Genomic DNA, 21,178 nt, shown 5'->3' with positions numbered 1-21,178 from the left:
GGAATTTCTGTCTGCACTCAGGCGATAAAGGGCTCTTGTCAGGCCAGGTGCAAACATCGACCGCAGAAATAATAACACGTATGTGTTAAGAAGGGGTGTCTCTAAATAAATCTAGGTGAACCGTGCTTAAAAATGCAAACGTTTTAAAAAGAGAACGCTTGGAATAGGAAATGAGGCAGATTTTACATGATATAAATAAGGAAAATTCGCTACCGGAACTCTTTGGATTCCCATAATGCACCGCTTAAGCACGGACGGAAGTTCCAATGTCAAATCAGCAGAGTTGACCATCTTGTATATACAGAAGATCTTTGGCTTCACACATCTCTTTCCTGAGACATGGCACCAGTGACAGATCCTAGCTCCTTGGCATCTTTCTCCAAGTGTATCACCAAACACTTAAATCTGCGCTTTCATGTGGATTTTGACAGTCATGTTATTAAAGGGAACGTCACTCTAACTATAGAGGCATTGGAAGACAAATTTTCTAGCATGGTAACGTTGTCTTGTTTTTTCTGTAAATTATTAACAGCAATGTGAACTATGTACAATACATCAAGTTCTATAGTATCAAATGCTTATGATGAGAATGTTGTTTTTGTGATGTCTGCTGAGCCTATGTCTGTATGTCAGTCGCAATTGAACCGCTGTGAATGAGTACGGCACACTGATTTCATTCCAGACTTTTAAATACATGTTCTTAATTTTTGGTACAGTAAACTACGTTAGGTACGGTAAGCTTTATTTTTGTCTGTCATTGGGTCTGAAGCAGCAGATGTTTCTTGTTGGGCAGATGTTACTTTGCGAAGTGTTAACAAGCTGGTGTCAAATGGAGTTATTATTGTGTGGTCGGCATTTCCAAATTCAAAGACTGTTAAACCTCGAAAAAAAAAGGGAAGGCCGAAGGTCCACAGCCCAGGTACCCGCCAGCAGAGGGAGAATACCTGCTGGTGCCACCTCCACCGCCGTGGGAGGACTGGGTGTCTCTCCCACCTCCGCCAGCAGAGAGAGAATACCTGCTGGTGCCATCTCCGTCTCCGTGGGAGGACTGTGAGTCGCTCCCACCTCTGCCAGCAGAGGGAGAATACCTGCTGGTGCCACCTCCGTCTCCGTGGGAGGACTGGGTGTCTCTCCCACCTCCGCCAGCAGAGGGAGAATACCTGCTGGTGCCATCTCCGTCTCCGTGGGAGGACTGTGAGTCGCTCCCACCTCCGCCAGCAGAGGGAGAATACCTGCTGGTGCCATCTCCGTCTCCGTGGGAGGACTGTGAGTCGCTCCCACCTCTGCCAGCAGAGGGAGAGTTCCTGCTGGTGCCACCTCCACCGCCCTGGGAGGACTGGGTGTCTCTCCCACCTCCGCCAGCAGAGGGAGAATACCTGCTGGTGCCATCTCCGTCTCCGTGGGAGGACTGTGAGTCGCTCCCACCTCCGCCAGCAGAGGGAGAATACCTGCTGGTGCCACCTCCGTCTCCATGGGAGGACTGTGTGTCGCTCCCACCTCCGCCAGCAGAGGGAGCATACCTGCTGGTTCCACCTCCACCGCCGTGGGAGAACGACGTGTCGCTCCCACCACCAGCAGAGGGAGATTACCTGCTGGTGCCACCTCCGTCTCCGTGGGAGGACGACATGTCGCTCCCACCACCACCACCAGCAGAGGGAGCATCCCTGCTGGTTCCGCTTCCACCACCGCCAGCAGAGGGAACATGCCTGCTGGTGTCCCTGTTGCAGCCAGAAGAGGAGTCGCCTTCGCGGCCAGAAGGGGAGGAGCCGCCTTCGCAGCCTGAAGAGGAGGAGCCCCTGCCGCCTTGGCAGCCTGAAGGGAAGGAAGCCCTGCCGCCTTGGCAGCCTGAAGGGGAGGAAGCCCTGCCGCCTTGGCAGCCTGAAGGGGAGGAAGCCCTGCCGCCTTGGCAGCCTGAAGGGGAGGAAGCCCTGCCGCCTTGGCAGCCTGAAGGGGAGGAAGCCCTGCCGCCTTGGCAGCCTGAAGGGGAGGAAGCCCTGCCGCCTTGGCCGCCAGAAGGGGAGGAAGCCCTGCCGCCTTGGCCGCCAGAAGGGGAGGAGCCCCTGCCGCCTTGGCCGCCAGAAGGGGAGGAGCCCCTGCCGCCTTGGCCGCCAGAAGGGGCTCCCCTCCCGCCGTCGGCATCGCCTGGGGTCGCCTGTGTCTCCCTTGCGTCTCCTAGGGTTGCTGCCGGTCCTGCGTCGCCTCCCGAGGGTCCGCTGCCGTCGCCTCCCGAGGGTCCGCTGCCGTCGCCTCCCGAGGGTCCGCTGCCGCTGCCGTCGCCTCCCGAGGGTCCGCTGCCGCTGCCGTCGCCTCCCGAGGGTCCGCTGCCGCTGCCGTCGCCTCCCGAGGGTCCGCTGCCGCTGCCGTCGCCTCCCGAGGGTCCGCTGCCGCTGCCGTCGCCCCCCGAGGGTCCGCTGCCGCTGCCGTCGCCTCCCGAGGGTCCGCTGCCGCTGCCGTCGCCTGGGGTCGTCAGGGATCCTGCTTCACCTGGGGTCACTACACTGTGGTCGGAGCCCCACGGAGGGGAGCTGCCGGCCATCAAGAAAGGGGGGGAGGTCAGGAGACCAGCTCCCCCAGCCGCACTTTCGCGGCCGGAGGTCATGTGGTCGGATCCCCACGGAGGGGAGCTGCCGGCCATCAAGAAAGGGGGGGAGGTCAGGAGACCAGCTCCCCCAGCCGCACTTTTGCGGCAGGAGTTTGGGTGGTCAGAGCCCCACGGAGGGGAACTGCTGACCATGAAGAGGAGGGGGAAGGTCAGGAGACCAGCTCCCCCAGCCGCACTTTCGTGGCAGGAGTTTGGGTGGTCAGAGCCCCACGGAGGGGAACTGCTGGCCATGAAGAGGAGGGGGATGGTCAGGAGACCAGCTCCCCCAGCCGCACTTTCGCGGCAGGAGAGAGTGTGGAGGGAGCCCCGGAAGAGGGAGCTGCCGGCCACGAAGAATTTGGGGGTGCCGGAGATTCCACCATGGCCACCCCCCGGAAATAACTTGCTTCCCCCTCTTCCGGGACATTGAGACTGAGGGGGGAGGTGGCCGTTGGGGCCATGTGTGCTTCGCACAAGGAGGGGGATATGTAACAGGGCGAGCAGCCCTGTACATTGTTTATTTATTTTTAGATCGGGGTCTCCCCCTCCACCCCTGTGCAGATTGTTTGTTTGTTTGTATTGTTTATTATTTTTATTGTATTAGATTTATGACGGCGTAGCGCCGTGTTATTATTTTGTTTATTTTTAAAACATGTCCTGGCAGAGGCGAGATCGGTGCTCGTCCTCTGCCAGGAGTAATAATTAAAACTCGTGCAGAAGGTGGCCATCTCCCGAATGAATTAAGTGATTTAATTTGTTGCTAATCGGGAGATGGTCACCTGTTATAAAAAGCCTGCAGCTCTCTAGTTCAGGGTGGGTGTTGTAGGTGCGGAGAGAGCGAGACTAAAAGAAAATAACATAGGAACAGTGAAGGCAATCTGCCCAGCCTGACCTGTGTTTGTTTATATATTTTGTGTTCGTGATTTGTTTTTGTTTGAAACCTTTTATTTTGCTCTGTGAGCGCAAAGTTTATTTTTGTTTAAATATTTTATTTATTTTTGGATTCTTTAAATAAAACGGCGCATGCGCCACTGCACCATACCTTTTTGTTTTTGGTTGTCCCTTCTTCTGCCGTGACGTCAGACCAGTCAGCCATTCCTGCCACAGCATGCAATTAACAATTTATGTCTCCAAATAGATTACAATATATGTTATAACATTAACAGAAAATACAAAAAAACAACATGCAAGGTATCTGAATTATTGTGCAGAGCTAAGTGATCATTCCCCCTGATTCCCACCTTAAACTTCTACAGGGAAACTGAAACATGAAAATGAGCTATAATTGTAAAAGATAAAGACATTGATGTGTTTAAAAGCAGTTAATCAGCTGTTGGAAAACCTAATGCAACAGTGTACAGGTCGCCAATATGGGAGGCGAGAGAGAGAGAGAACAAATGGTTGTGTCATCTAGCTTTTCAATAACTAAGTAATATAGTAGTGTGGTATATATATCACATGACAGTATTCCGTGTAATAAATTATTGAAAAGCAAGAGGCACTGCTTGCTTCAGATTAGCGATTTCAGATGTTTTAAGAATTACATTTGAAAACTCTTTTAAGTGTTCTAATGTCTACTTAAGGTTGTCAAGCAGGCCACCTTTCTGAGCTTTTGACGACAAATACTTACATCATCACAGATGTGTCTTACTGAATTCAAGTGAATTAGCTTGATACAATGTTATATAATTATGATACTGCGTGATGAACTTTTTCTTATAAACTGCAGAATGCAAGTCTTATTATTCAGTATTTTATTCACTACTTGCCAGTAGTAAACTCCCACATCATTACTCAGTGATAATACGACTTTATAATAGAAATATTCATCATGTATTACATACACAATACAGAGCTTCCTTGAATAAATATGCCACTACTACCGTAAATCATTTAGTTTTTTTTTTAAAATCATACTTTTCTGTTTTCTATATTGGAAGCCAATTTAAATGTATTGACTGTGTTCCTTATACAGTAGCTAAAATGAGATGTGTTAGACGGACCTGTGACATGGTTGTGCAGTAAGTTGGTCAATGAGCTGGGAAGTAACATGTAATGTGTGCTGTTCTATATTTTGCTGTTTATTTTTGCACTTTCGCCTTCCCCTTTTTTCTGTGTAGCTTTATTTTATGTAATACATTTACAAATAATTTAATTGTTTAGGATGCATTAAATTCACAGCTTTGCCATCTTACCGTATGAAGAAAATTGTTTTAAAAAATAAAAACATAAGAAGAAAATATTTATATGTAGTAGCTTTCTCCTGTTTTCAAGTTTAATAGCATTTTTATGTTTACCTTCAGATTTTGGACACAAAGGACCTGAAAATAAACAAAGTTACAGCCAATGGACAGGATGCCAAGTTTACTTTGGGAACGGCACACAGCTTCAATGGCTCTCCCCTGGAGATCACCCTTCCGTTTGAGTTGTCCAGGTAAGCGTGCAAGCAGCAGCAGCAGCAGCTAAGTGTGCATTTCAACATTGCTGCTTTGTGGTTGCGGAGAGGGTATTTTGTAATCCAAGAAGGGACGTTAACAGTGGTGACCTTTAAGAAGTCTAATCAGTGAATCGTTAAACATGACCAGTCAACAGACCACAGTTTTTATATATATATATATATATATATATATATATATATATATAATGAAGGCTATATTTGCATCCTGAGCCATTCGATAAAGGCATAATACCACAGTAGTGACGTCAAAAAGTGATAATTCCTCTAGAGGAAAATATACTTTGAAAATATAACTTTGACCTGTTCGACTCCTTCAAACACAAAATGTCTCATTTTCAATCACTCGACAACACCCACAGTACAGAAATGTTCATTAATGAACAACAAAATGAGAATATGTTTAAAAAAAAAAAAAATATGTAAAGCTGGTACATTCGTATCTCAGAGATACTGGAGAGGAATAGGAAATTAAACCACTGCATTTAAAAAAAAAAAAAAACCAGCTGTACTGCTGAACCTCGTCTTCTTTAATATTAGCATCACAAGGGTATCCATGTATTATAAAAAAAATAATAGATGGGCCTCTTCAGTGAGTTACAGGAAAACAATTCCATCTCGGGTTTCTGTAACAGTTTATTAACTGCTCGACCTTCGGTCTCGTAATTTATGGTGTCACAGAAACCCTAGATGGATTTATGTTCCTGTAACTCACTGAAGCCCATCTATTATTCTATAAATACGTTTTTGTTACAAGAGCCAACTTCCCAACGTTTTGGTATGTTTAACACACCTTTGTCAAGGGAAAGCGTGTTTGAAAACAAACATTGGAGGTATTTATAGGCTTTTTGATGCCATAGTAACCACACATTTATTTCTCTTTAAATGTATTGTCTTTGATGTCATTCACTATGTAGATAATGATGTAACAATCTACTGTTCCTTTCTATTTGTCTTCAGGCATCATGGTATCTAGTCTAGTTATCCATTTATTTTCTTTTATTCTATATTGTACATTATCTAATTATTATTTTTTTTTTTTAACTACAAACTTTAGGTCATCCGTGGTGTGTCTGTTCCTTGTAAAGTGCAGAACTATTGGTTAATTTCCTTTTTTTTATTTGTTATGTTTATTAAGTGATTCTGTATTCTTTTATGTAATGATGTACCTGTCTCTCCTACATATTTTATTTTAGTACATTTTATGCAAAATACACCATATACAAGGTTGCTATCCTTACAAAACAGATTTTTTAAGACTGAATATTTTCTTTTGAGATTTCACTTTTATATTTACCAATATATTTGCACACTTTATATGTGCTTTTACAGGTTGCAATGTCGCTTAATGTATCTATGACCCCCTTTATGTTTATTGTGGACTAAAATGTCAGCTAAAATTGCATCCCCTCTAAAAGCTACGATTGGTGCTTTTGGAAATATTTTTTGCATTTTTTCTGAATTGTGCAGTGTATGTAAATGATTCCAAACTATTTTTGAAATGTTGGGTAATAATTTGAGAATATGTAATTGTTAATGGTACTCTCTTAACCCTCTCTTCCCTTTTCTTATAATCTAATTGTGGCAGTGTGCCCCGCCCCTGTGTGTATTTGTGTTATATGTTGGATGTTGGTGTATAGATATTTCTGCATGGGATATAAATGGGTCTGTGAAGCACTAGTGTTTAAAATGTATAATTGTATTTAGACACGAGGGTGGCACAAATCACTTCACGTCCAAATTAAAAGTGTATTGGTATGTGAGCACGGGAGTGCAGGGATTCAAGTGAATAATTAATTGGTAATTGAATCCCAGCACAATTGTGTATATATATAGATGCACAAAACACTTACTCGGGGTTGTGTATTCGGGAGTGGAGAATGGGTGAGAGAGGAGATATTTAAATATAACAACTGCTACTATGTGCTGGAGAACCAGCACGGTACTTGTTTTGTGTTTAGCGTTCGTCCACCCTGTTTGTTAGTGTCTTCGTTTTGTTTGTCTGTTTATTTTGTCTTCTGTTTTGTACAACCTTTTTATTTACAATAAACAGGTGCAAGCAAGCGCCTTCATCATTTCATTTAACTTCATTACTGTGTGTGTTTCCTTTCCTGGGTCTGACATCACCACTCAGCCAGCCTTGTGACACTAGTACATTCCTATTGTTTGTCAGCTTTTCTCAATTCTCTCTCAATTAATTTGTTCTTTATATCCTCTTTTCTTAAGATTTATTTGTAATTCCCTTTTCTGTGTTTTGTAGTCATTTTCATCAGAACAGATTATTCTTATCCTTATCTGTATCCTCATACCCAGTCCTTAGGAATTGCTCTTTTAGTATTATTATTATTATTATTTATTTCTTAGCAGACGCCCTTATCCAGGGCGACTTACAATTGTTACAAGATATCACGTTATTTTTACATACAATTACATTATTTTTTTTACATACAATTACCCATTTATACAGTTGGGTTTTTACTGGAGCAATCTAGGTAAAGTACCTTGCTCAAGGGTACAGCAGCAGTGTCCCCCACTGGGGATTGAACCCACAACCCTCCGGTCAAGAGTCCAGAGCCCTAACCACTACTCCACACTGCTGTCCATGATAGGATGTGCAGATGACATATGTAGGTACTGATGCATATCAGTAGGTTTTGAGTAAAGATCTGTTTTAATAGATCCTTGATCAGGTTTAACCAAGGTGTCTAAGAATTTCAGAATTTGTCCACCTTAAATCCACCAAAATGTTAGGGTGGATATAATTTTCTAATTTATGAAACTGAAAAAAAAAAAAAAAAAAAAAAATGGGCGTATCTCATGAATACAGATAGCCCCGACACCACATAGATAACACGGACATAAACAAACAAGATAGCTGCTTCCACATCCAGCGCTCAAAGAATATCACAGACATTTGCAGAGCTTTTTTTAGATGTTATAGTAATAAAATAATGACTTGGATCGCATTATTGAGGATTTTGGTGATAAAACGAGTGATCAGGAGATGATTTATCGGAATGTACTATTATTAAGATGTATGTGAAAAATATAGCGAACCACGGGTGGGGTGGGGCTGGAGATGCAGTACTGAGTGTCCTGTTGATATGCAGTGCCTTTTAAACCTATTTTTCTGTGGGGGAAAAAAAAAAATTTAAACAGCGTGTCTAAAATAAACTGCACGTGTGAAAATAAATTGGACCTGACGCACCTGAGATGCACTGAATAAATGGACCGCAGAGGGTTAATGCTGTCCTTCCATGACAGCTCCAAATTTTGTCAGTTGTCTAAACAACAAACAGTATTTTTAGACAAGACAAACACAAAACACTCACGATTTATTTTCCCACAGTCTCCTTTTGGTTCTCGTGTTAACCATTCACAAATGAACACGTCGCATCACTACGTCCCTTTTTTATACCATCACCCATGACCCCTTTGTCAACGAGCGCATCCGCTCCTCCAGTCCGTGGTTCGTGTACCGTAGCTCTGCCCCCTTTCTAGATGGTCGACTTCTGTCTAACCCTGGGAATTAACTGTTGTGCCATCCAGTCCAGGGTACTCTGTTCCCTTTACACAGCGCCCTCGCAGGTGGGGAGGGAGATCTAACACCAAGAATAATTCGATCTCTTGTCACAATCATCCACATATATTGTGTATTATAATGGTTTCTTGTCTAGTTTACTCTAACATTTCCTCCCATTTGCCCATATATGTGCTTGCAAAATGCCTAATTTTGAGTCTATTGCTGTGCCATCATTCTGTTTATAATTTTTTTTTTTTTGAAACCGTAGTGTGGCATCCTGTCTTTTTAATAACTGTGGCAGGACATGTTTCTGTTATTACTCGGCATCAGCTAATACACACGATTGCCTTTAAATAATCACATTAATTTTACATACAATTACCCATTTATACAATTGGGTTTTTTACTGGAGCAATCTAGGTAAAGTACCTTGCTCAAGGGTACAACAGCAGTGTCCCCCACCTGGGATTGAACCCACGACCCTCCGGTCAAGAGTCCAGAGCCCTAACCACTACTCCACACTGCTGCCTTTATCTCCAAGAAGCTTTGCCAGTCCATAATATTGCTGAACTGATCCATTATCCCAGCTGTCCTTGTTTTGAATTTTCTCAAAGCACTTGTGCAGAGCCTTTTGGTTTTCATACAGTGTTTACTGTTCTGCTTGTTGCCCCTGAACTTGGAATCCGACTTTTGCACAAGTCGTCAAGAACAGCTGTTTGTTTCGGAGATTTTGAGAAAAACATTGAAAAAGCCAGACTGGTAATACCACATGAGAAGCAAAATTAACAACTCATATTGTCTGGTTTCTCCACCCTTTATCTAAACTTGTCTTACTGAATGACTCTATGACTAAATAGTGTAAACAAAAAGAAAAAACCCTTACAGCACCTCTGTTTTTTGAATATATTAAATTATTATCCTCTTAGTTTGTTAAAGATTAAATGGGAATGGTAGGGATTGGGGCTCAGTTGTAGCAAAACGCTCCCAAAAAACAGACCTGGAGTCACAGTTAAGAGTTAGGAAACTTGGGGTGGAGGTTTTAGTAAGCAAGTAAAATTGTTTTTAAATACCTGTATGAATTGCAGTGAAGGTTGTTAAACTAAGCTATGCTTTACAGCTCTATGTTTGGATCTAGATCATTATTTCTGTATAACGTTTTGTTTCAGGCTACCCATTGCCTGACCATGGTCCCATGTCAGGATACACCATCTGTGAAGCATACCTACTATGCTCAGGTATGTTATTCTGAGAACACAACAGAGCCCTAGCATAAGCCACCTCTCTTATCAGGATACAATTGTATGCCACAACACTTTATCAGTACACACTGTTTTATCAATACCGCTAAACAATACAATAGAGAACATTTTTATACTTCACAAAAGGGCATTATAGAGAGGCAGCAATGTGCAGTTGCTGAGAGAGTAGGCAGAAGCTTCCACTTAGTTCTAAAGAGTCACAGAGAGGATGTGGTTGTGTATCAAGCTGAAACATGCTTTTATAAAACTGTATTTGTGTTGTTTATTTAACATTCTACAGTACGTTTACAGTATTAAGGGCATTATATTTTCCATATCTATAGTTTATCATCATGTCACTTGGTTTATATGTTGCTCAAAAGGGATTTTCTCTTTGAACCAGGTCTCGGTGCCGAAGGAGTTGGTGGCTGTTATGAGTGCTGTCAGGGATGGCCAGGAGGCCGACCCCAAGGACAGCAGCAGGACCATCTACCGATTCAGGCAAGCTGTAAGTGTTAGAGCCCTAAGAGCAGGGGTCGGTGACAAATATTTGATAGAACAGTGGTGCTGACAGTTTAATTCATGTGTCTGTGGTGAACGAAAGATTCGCAAAATAAAATGAACCTTTTATTTAAAATCATGTAAAATTGCAGATATGGGCTATATAGGAAGATGACTGTTTTAAATATTGCAGGCAACAGATCTAATAGTTTTTCTGGGTAATGGTAACATCTTTAACATCCTTTGGTCAGGAAGAAATTGAGTTCTTGTGATATTTCTCAGCTGAACCACAGATAAACTAATGGTATGTTAATTGGTTGAGATATTTTTCTAGACACATCCTTTGGTTAACGTGCAGACAGACATCAGGCATTTTGCTTTACCATTTGTCTGTTAAATTTAATTACATACTTTCTCAGTTCCTCATTAGTGAAGGCAAGGCAGCCCTAGAAACCATGATTTTGCTTCTGTTCTGCACAAATACGCTTCAATCAAATGCAACTCCTAAAGTATGAGTTTAAAACATCTGATTCCATCTTTATTTCAGAGAGATTGGACCTAGAACTAGGGTGTAGTCAGAGCAGGAGCTGGTGGATCTCACAGCCTACGAGTTTGCTGAGGTGGGTCATGTTTCATAACATCTCCACACAAGTGTTGTTTAAAATGAATCTCTGACGACACCATCATCCTGGAGGATGATTATACACAGACCTAATCATGCAGGCTGCCCTATTTAGCACATCTACACTTCTTTGCAGAACAGGGAAACAATCCCCTTCTTGAAACACAAGTGGTGTTGATTGATGTGGGCATGCTGATTGCAATTATATTAAGAGATAGTGATATTATTATTATTATTATTATTATTATTATTATTATTATTATTATTATATAACTGTATTGATATATTAATGTAAAACTATATGAAACCAAGTCAAGTACACCAAGCTGTTGACTACTGCCCTCATCCATATACATTGAACACTGAAAAACAAACCAAAACATGTATCTACTTGATAGTTTCTTATAGTTTAACCATAGAATTGTGATTGAGTGTTTTGAAGTTATGGATGAGTATTGATATATTCAATTTCAAACCTGAAATGCGTGATACTTTACTGGAGAGGAGGATCTCTATTGTATTGTTGTTAGCTACTACAGTACACAATAATTGTATGTTTGTTTTTTCCAGACTTTAACAATGCTGAAGACTGCTGAACAGCTGGCCGGGCCCTATGTGTGGGGACAGTATGACCTGCTGGTGCTTCCTCCTTCCTTCCCTTATGGTGCTATGGAGAATCCCTGTCTCACCTTTGCAAGCCCAACCCTGCTGGTAAGACAGGAGTCTTGTTCTAAATGAAATCCCTGTTTTTGCAAGGGTTATTTGCAAAATGCTTGCCTTTAAGTAAAAAAGAGGATTCAAAGGATATCTCAATGTTTTTCTTCCCGTTTTTACCAGTTCCTTCAATGGAAGAGGATGTGGTGACTGTAAGCAGCCACTGCAATTACAGATTTTTCATTTCCACACAGTAACATCCTATTGATATATGTTGATGCAATAGCTACAGCAGGTTGGGGTTATTTTGAGTGTTTAATAGCTGGTGAATTGAGAAATTCAAGTAACTTAATTTATGATGAAAGATGCAAAGGACACAGAGATTTCTTTTTAGGTTGAACAAGGGATAATGTTTTTTTGTTTCTGTTTCAGGCTGGAGACCGATCCTTATCCAGTGTAAGTAATCAGCCGTAGTTGAGAGCTTTAAACATTCCGGTTAAAAGCACGCTTTGTTGTGTTCTAGTTCTGTCTGATACTTATCGCAACGCTTTGATTGTCGTTGTTTTTCTCTCTAGGTAATTGCACATGAAATCTCCCACAGCTGGACGGGCAACCTGGTGACCAACAAAACATGGGAGCACTTCTGGTACGTTTTGGGGGCAACAAGAACATTACAAATACACTGAAGATTGCTGTGTGTGGCTGAGGGGATAACAAATATTGTAGTTAACAGTGACTTTTGAATTTGCCAAACAAAATGGCTGCGCACTGGCCATTATATTTTAAATGCAAACAGAGTAGATGCTGCCTCCTGCTTCTTATGTCACCCGTCTGGTCTATACATCGCTATCCGGGATCAACCTTGCTTCTATTGTAGGATCTGATGAAACCTCAAGCCATGCTGCTGTGGCTGCAGGAATTAAAAGAGAAAACAATAAGTAATCCTGCATGATTAACATACAAGTTTGCTTCTCCATCAGGTTAAACGAAGGCCATACAGTCTACCTGGAGCGTATGATTGCGGGCCGTATGTTCAATGAACCGTTCAGGCAGTTCAAAGCTATGGGAGGCTGGAAAGAGCTGCAGGATTCAGTAAGTTAGTCAGGCTGTAAATTTTGTGTAGGGTTTTTATTTTAAATAAATACATTTTAAAGATTTGGCTGAGCTTGACTTTTTAAATGACACCTTACCAGGCAAATTGTTCATAACCAAAAATTGTCAACTGCAAACCTCTATAGCAGGTGTTTGTCAACCTAAATAATTGTTTTCTGCTTTAGATTAACACGTTTGAAACTAAGAGCCCCCTGACCAATCTTGTTCCTGATCTGAGTGAAGTGAATACAGATGAAGCCTTCTCCTTGGTCCCGTATGAAAAGGGGTTCGCTCTGCTTTACCATCTCGAGGAGCTGCTTGGGGGGCCAGGTAACCTGGAAGGCTGTAGTTGTGCATATGGGCCAGCTGTGCTGTGAAGCAGGCCTGGCAGAAAGAGAACAATTCAGTATTAAATGCATTTTGTTTATACAGCTTCCACTTGATTATCCAGAACACTGGATTTTATAAAGCAGAAGAATTCAATGAAAACAATTGATCATCGGGACCAAAACTTTTAAGTTCTCTCATTGGCTGATTACTACAGAGTATTATTTAATTAGACAGTATTTAAACCTGCATTTCTGGCCGCGTTTCTTAACAAGCGGAATCTTAAAAAGGGTATTTATCATTAACAATGAATCTCTTTTCCGGAATGCCTCTGGATTGTTGTTATTTTGTTTTTGACAGAGGTGTTTATGGGTTTCATCAAGTCCTACATTCAAATGTTTGCCTATAGCAGTGTCACCACAGATGACTGGAAAAACTACCTGTATACATATTTCAAGGATAAGGTAGGGTATTCATATATTTTCATTCATCAAACAAATGAATACCTGTTTAAATTCAGAAAAAAATACATTCAATTTCTTGTATTGTGATACAGGTTGTATTGTGATCAGTTTTTAGTCTGTTCACATCAATATTTGTATGGAAACTAAATACAATTACAGTTATGTTTACAGTATACATTTCTTACCAGGTTGACATTCTCAATAAAGTAGACTGGAATGGCTGGATGCATACCCCTGGCATGCCTCCAGTAAAACCACAGTAAGTAAATTACTTTCTTCGTGAAAACTACACTTCTGCCGTCAATAATATGTAATTGTAGGTATGAATGTCATTCAGATGTAATTTAAAAAAAGGAATGTTAAGCAGTAACCATGGATGTATTTTCACAGATATGACACAACATTAGCAGATGCCTGCATTGCCTTATGTAAGAGATGGATCAAGGTTAGCATGGTTTTCATTGTGGATTGCAATCTAATTACCACTGTGTTGTTTTTTTTAAATATATATATATTTTTGTTTTTGTTTAACACACACAGAGCCGGATTAACTTTTTGTGGGTTTGGTGCCAAACAGATTTGTGGGCCCCCATTTTTCCCCTTGTAATAGGGGGTTTGGGGAAGCGCTGTAAATTACTGGAGATCGAGACAGACGTTGTCTTTGACACACACACACAGATGCAGGTCCACTAGGGTACCAGCAATGGTAGTCCTAGTGCAGAAGGACATACACACAAGTAAATAAACTACATTATTAATACAAAACAAAACACTGGGTAAAAACAGCTAACAAAAGCTAAAGCTGGCCAGAACACCAGGGCTCAATTGCAGCATACCAAATGTAATCCACTTGATGTGTCTAACTAGTGGATTAAGCAGGTTTAGTCAACTTGATTGGACTAAAGTTAGTGCACCTTCTAATCCTGATTGCAGCGTACCACAAATTAATCATCACAGGTAGATCATCTGCTAAATCAGACTAAACAAGATCCTGATTGCAATTTACCAAATCAGATTTGTGATGATTCTGTTGAAGTGGATTAATTTAGTTAATGCAATACAATTTGTTAATATGCTTTAACTATAAACAACTAATGGTCCATTATCACGCAGTTAAACTTTTCAGTGCCTATGCAGCAGTGTTGGCAGCTTAAATGAAAGTACAGCATGTGTAAATGCGCATGAAAAAGACGTGAAATTTATTTTTACTACATGTGTGACTGTGACAGGTAGCTGAGTGGGTGACAGGGAAAATAAGAGACCAGTCTCGTTTTCAGTTATAATAATACGCGGCTTTATTTTGCCACAACAGAAATAATAATAGAGCCAGGATACACAACGATGTGTAACCCGGCAACCACAAAGCAAAAGGAACAGGGGGAATTTCACAAACCAAAACAACGAAGAATGTAAATAACCAAAACAAAAACAATCGTCCGTCCTTCCTCCTTCCCCCAAGGTAAAACAGGGCGGAACCAGTGCAGCACTTCCGGGTTTGCGCTCCTCCAGTCTCGCTCCGGAGCGTCCCGTTAGTGCTCTAATGAGAGAAATAAAAACAAGGGGTTAACAGGGAAGCTCTGCGCCACACAACCGTCCTTCTTATTTCCCTTCCCCTCGTTATTTGTACTCCGTTAGTTTGTTTGTTTACTTTCTCTCTCTCTCTCTTCATCTCTCTCACTGTACCTTGCCAGAAGGAACAGAGCCCTGGGCCACACACCCTTTTGTACGCTCCGTCTCGTCCCCATTGGTCAGCGAGGGCAACCGCCGTTGATTTCGACACACAGCCAGTATCAACAGTCTGCAACAGACAGCATCGCATTTAGCTATATTATTATTAATTGTCAGGTTGCTGTTGTGTGACTGTGGCGAAAGGATTTCATCAGAAGCAGCATAATAAGAGCCACCGTGTTCGTCAGAGCCATTGTCAGTGTAGGCCGGAGTATCAAGTAACGTTACTGCTCACTCATGAAGCAGTTAATGATGTGGCAGCGCTGTTAACGAAGTAAGTTTTGCAGTAGTTGCAGCAACTTCAGTTTTATGTTTGTGCTTCTAAGCGCCGCTTAAAGGTTTTTTTCATGATTTTATTTTGTTCAAATAACTGATCGACGGCGACTCTAGTTCACTTGCTCTCACCTGTGCCTGCAGCGCGCACGCATGCATGCGAGTCAGGCACTTTGGCTGAAAGTGACGCCACACGCCTGGAAATCTATGGAAATGTATGGCAATTTGTACATTTAAAAAAACATGTAGGTCATTATGCGCCCTTTCTGAGTGTGGGCCCGGCGCCGTAGCACCATTGTAAACCCGGTACTGAACACACATGTACCGTGTACAGCATAAAGTATGTTTCTAGTATATGGTTTAGTATGAATAAGCAAAGTGTATTGTTAATAGACGTTGATAACGTGTTGGCTTAACTTTCACATTGTCAGGAGAAAGAATTCAAAATGACATATTCAGATCTTTATCTTAGTCCAATGATTTGCCATAATATTGGGATTAGTTGTGCAACGGATTTGAGAAATCCTTGTGAAACTAGTATTTTTCTAATACAATTTAAATTATGGTGCCATATAACAACAGCTATGAAAACACTGATGCAGCATTAAAACCCCCAAAAACATTCAGTATCTGATGACCAGGGATCCTTGTTTAATGATAAAAAATTATTTGTGTTATTCCACAATTAAAATAAAAGGCTAAAATGGAGTGCCCCCCTGTCACATTGTAAGATACACAAACAGTACTATTGAATAACACTTAATACAAGTATTTATAGGTACACTTTTAAATTCTAAGGAAGTTGCAAGCTCACCAGTGCCATCAATCAATAATATAAACAAACTTACCATTTTACTTTTTACTGTGTAGTAGTAATAATAAAAACCCCAAAATAGGATTCATATTGGTTTATCTTCGAGTTAGTCTTTGTCATCTGGATGGCTACTGCCAAACTCCTTGACCCGATCTTAGGGGTGATTTTTATCATTTTCGGCATCTTTAAACAGCTTGTTCAGTAGTAGTAGCAGCTACGTTTCAGCATGAATGTGACAGTGTGCCTTGTTCAACCTTGACCTCTGTACACCAGAAGCATTTTTTTTTTTTTTTAAATGTAGTCGTCGCCAATGGTTTTTACTCTGGTTTTCTCCCCAATTTGGAATGCCCAATTATTATTTTTATCCTGGTTTACTGCTGCACACTGCGGGTCCACAGCGAAGCCACCAGACCTATAGTGCCGGAGGATAACGCAGATCTGAATGGCTCCATTGCAGACCTGCAGGCACCCTATCAGCCACAGGGGTCGCTAGTGCGCAGTGAACCGTAGATTGCCCTGCCAACCTAAGCCCTCCCTACCCGGGCGGCGATCAGCCAGTTGTGCGCCGCCCCCTAGGAACCCCCGGTCATGGTCGGCAGTGATTTAGCCTGGATTCGAACCTGCAATCTCCAGGCTATAGGGCGCATCCTGCACTCCACACGGAACCAGAAGCAATTTTATTGAACAAGTATGTTTACATACATTTAAAGCAAATTACTTCTGTTGATTTATATGGTAATTGTATTGATTTGGTTATCAAACAAACAAAAAAAGCCTTGCATGTTTTTTGTCCTGCCCCAAGTGTAAAACCAAAAATTCTGAGATGGCATTGAAAATCTGTGTTTTTCCACATTATTCCACAACAAACAGATTCTTAGGATCCCTGCTGATGACAAATACACAGAACAAGTCTTTTTACAGTCGCTCTCATCCAAAAATCACCAACTTTTAAGAGCACAGTGATCCCTAAACAGAAACCTTATTTATGTATTTCTTATATTTGTATATTCATGTACTTTGTGTTTTCCTCGAGGCAAGCAAAGCTGACTTGAGCTCTTTCAGTGCAGCTGATCTGCAGAAGCTGTCTTCCCATCAAGTGATTGAGTTCCTTGCCCTGTTACTGCCAGAGGTACTGTGTAGGTTTAGGCGGCAAATTGTGTTAGGTCATCATAAGTGTTGTATTGCTTGATTTTCAATGTGTTTTATGTTTTATAGTGTGAAATAATGTGTGGTTAGTATATTGTATGTTATGCTTCTAAGATTAGCTGTAAAAAAAGATTTGATTATGTACAGCACAACCTATTATATCCAATCCTGTAAATGCGATACCCTCTTTTACCCAATTTACCTCTGTCCATATGTCATTTACACATACTGGTACTAACTGAACAGTACTGATGGAAACTGATTTTAATACCCATTTTATTATGGGTCTAAAACAGTAAATTCAGCTCTTGGCAGGAAAGATATTGTTACATTCGATGGAGCCCTGGAACCAATTCAATCGGATACGACCCTAACCCTTAACAGCACTTTATTAATAAGCAAGTAACGTTATTGGAGTGTAAATTATGTTCATTCTTTCTTCATAGTTTTATTTAAGTGTATTTAAAGTGTATAACCTGAAACTTTGGACTTTCATACCAAGTTTTGTTTTTATGAGGACCCTTCCTATGGTTTATTATAAATAATTTGTGTTTGTTTGTTACAGGACCCAATTCCGCTGTCACATGTCAAGAGGATGCAGGAGGTGTACAACTTAAATGCTGTCAAAAATTCTGAAATACGATTCAGGTATGTACAGGTGTTTTCAAAATATATTATGTCTTTTAAAGTGCTTAGCTTGCTTAACTACACTGTTCAGTTCAAAAAGCTGTGAATTTCCATAGCACCACCGTTCATATCATTAAAATAGAGCTATGTTTTATTATTTCATTTTAGATCAGTTGAATTTACCTATGTGTGTGTGTTTCAGGTCACGCTGGTCTACTGCAGCTAAATTAAAATAAGTTTTGGTTGCATTTAAGAATATTGATTAGTCATGGAAAGCTCATTGGTATTTGCGGTATTGTAATTATTGAGAAAAAAGCTACTGTCTGTCAACATATATTTTGTGGTTAACATGTTCTAAATATCAGTGCAGTAAAAAATGTATACTCCTAAAGCTAGTATCATTAGATGGTGATATAGATATCATCAGATGTGAAATAGAGAACATGTGGGTTTGTGTTTAATTATTTTGCAATTGCTGCAGGTGGCTGCGTGTTTGTGTCCGTGCTAAGTGGGAGGAGGCAGTCCCTCTGGCCTTCCAGATGGCTACTGAGCAAGGCAGAATGAAGTTTACTCGCCCGCTGTTCAGGTAGCGCCTCTTACCAGATTGAATTGTTGGTGGAGATATTTACATTTAACTTCTATAAACTCATAGGTATTGTAATTATTTGGGGTTTACTTTTATATTGTGATTTACTTTATATTTTTTTTCTCCTTTGTTTCAGAGAGCTGTACAATTTTGACAAGTACCGTGAGCAGACTGTCAGTACCTTTCTGAAGTGTAGATCCGCAATGCACTCGGTCACAGCCACGCTTGTGGCCAAGGACCTGAAGGTTGACTAGGGGAAAAGCACTGCTTTGTAATTGGCTTAGACATGCAGCATTGGCTTTCTTACTCTTGCCAGTAGTGCTTGCATTAGTGTAAGTTAAGGGGAAGTGACTTTCAGACCAGCAAAAAATGTTATGCTGAATTGATCAAGGTTTTTATAGCTTAGGTTCACCAGTCTTTACAAGACTGTCTAATGCAGAAGATACAGATTTGGCAACAATAACAACAAGCTTTTAATCACATAAGAATATGAAGGAGTAGGTGTCAAGCCCCTGATCCTTTTATAAATCTGATTTAAAAAAAAAAAAAAAAGTGTTAAATGAATGCCCCACCCAAGTGATCATGTTGCAGCTATTGCCGTGCTGTTGACTGCTTTCCAGTGTGGATGATCATCTGAAGTGTTCCACTAACTGAATGCTTGTTAAACATAAGAAATAAAAATGCTTTTGCCTTTTGACTGATGTGTCGGATGTTTGTGTTTTGTGTCACAAAGAGATTGAGAATCAAAACTTTCATTAAAATCCACATTTAGACACATTACAAACATATAGCTTAGGTTAAAATAAAATAAACTGGATCACTTTTCCCTTTTTTGTTTAAATTTACCAAAAAAAACTGTATTATGACCAATGGTAGTTGTCGCGTTAGTTACGTGAATATATTTTGCCACAAGAGGACAGACATACTTCGCAAAAGAACCCTAACTAGAGGGTATAGAGGCTTGCAGCTTTGCATCAGGAAGATGAGGGCTTCCTTGACACAGTCAACTCCCAGGATAATTCACGGGGTGTCCGCTGGGCTGTGAGGATAGAGCAGAGGATTTTGCCCTAAGCCTAACATTTCCACTAATCAGGGTTTTCTTTGCAATTATACCCCATGGATATATTTAAATAAAGGAACATTGGGAGGGTTTTTTTTGTTGTGCAGACCTCCTCTCATTCAGCATTAAGACTGGTTATCCAGTTAACCTCCGCTATGCTATTAATTATCCGCAACCAGTCCAGTTTATACAACATGAACATTGAACATTCCGGATATCATACAAAAAAACGGCAATAATACATATTAATTTAAAAGTAGCCTACAAACATTCATATTTGTGGAGTAGTTTAAAAAGATTCTAAAAATATATAGTGGAACTAAAATAATGTGATATAATTAACATTAGTTATTCAACAACTAATATCAACAACATAATCGGAATTCAAATATTTAATAATAATAATAATAATAATAATAATAATAATAATAATAACTAGAAGTTGCAAGCAACTTTACAGCTTCCAAGGAGTTACGGTGCAATTTAAGCAGTTTGATTAGTTGCCATTCACCGAGTTGTAGACATCTCCAGTATGGCTGCCAAAGCATGTGACTAATCGACTTGAACAATCTAAATCCATTTGAATAAAGCATATATGGGTTCCTATTTGTGTTCTATAATAACCATGACCATCTCTGCACTCTGTGAGGAGTTGTGAGCTAGTTTTACATTTGACCTTAAGGAGAGGTTTTGTTGGCGGAAAGAAAAATAATAATAATAATCTTAACAATAGGCTTCCCAGGCATGGGCTTGGAAGCCTACTAATAATACCTTCGCAAAACAATTTTACAAAGGTGTACTGAGTTTCTTATTACTTAGAGCCTGGGTGGGCAAACTTTTTGGCTCAAGGGCCACATTGAGCTTTTGAAACCAAGTGAAGGGCCACATACTACATGCGTGACAAAACATGTGAAGCCTTTGTTCTTTTTCACGTTGACACACAACTACTAGTGTACTGTAGGTGTACATATGCTTGCACAACAATTCTGTCACTGTACCATCTCTACCCTTGTAAAGTACAATCAAAGTCACAGCCACAAAAAGTAAGTGCAAACTTTTAAAAAAAGTATGTTTATATGACTGGAGACATAAAAATAGGCATATATGACATACTGTATATGACAGCAGATGTCCGATATACAGCACTGTAAAAACCACCTCCATTCTAAAAGTACAATCTGAGTGACACAAATAGTAAGAGCAAAAAGCATATCATTTGGTTCATATTGAACGGCCTGTTTATGACAGCATATTAAGGAACAATTCTCATTTCACCTCCATTGTGAGCCATATTTACAGTTCTCAAATCATCTCAGCCCACATAAAGTACCACAATCTGAGCCATTGTAATAAGTGTTCATTGTCAGATGAATGGGGACAAAAGGCCTGTATCCAAGTGTATTGCTGGATAGTTCTCACTGCAATAACCATCACCATAAAAAAAGCCTAAGACTGTTGAAAACAGAGAAAGAAAGCATAAGCCTTGC

The 21,178-nt window shown here is 40.7% G+C and overlaps 1 pseudogene; it reads left to right on the top strand.

Annotated features, from left to right (window-relative positions):
- The first annotated feature begins 324 nt into the window (after positions 1-324).
- On the top strand, positions 325-19,328 carry LOC117416125 (leukotriene A-4 hydrolase-like; annotated as a pseudogene).
- The last annotated feature ends 1,850 nt before the right edge of the window (positions 19,329-21,178 follow it).

The sequence above is a fragment of the Acipenser ruthenus genome, chromosome 7, assembly GCF_902713425.1.
Source record: "Acipenser ruthenus chromosome 7, fAciRut3.2 maternal haplotype, whole genome shotgun sequence".
Taxonomy (NCBI): Eukaryota; Metazoa; Chordata; class Actinopteri; order Acipenseriformes; family Acipenseridae; genus Acipenser; species Acipenser ruthenus.
Note: the sequence above shows the minus strand (reverse complement) of the source record. Positions and strands in the feature narration are given on the sequence as shown.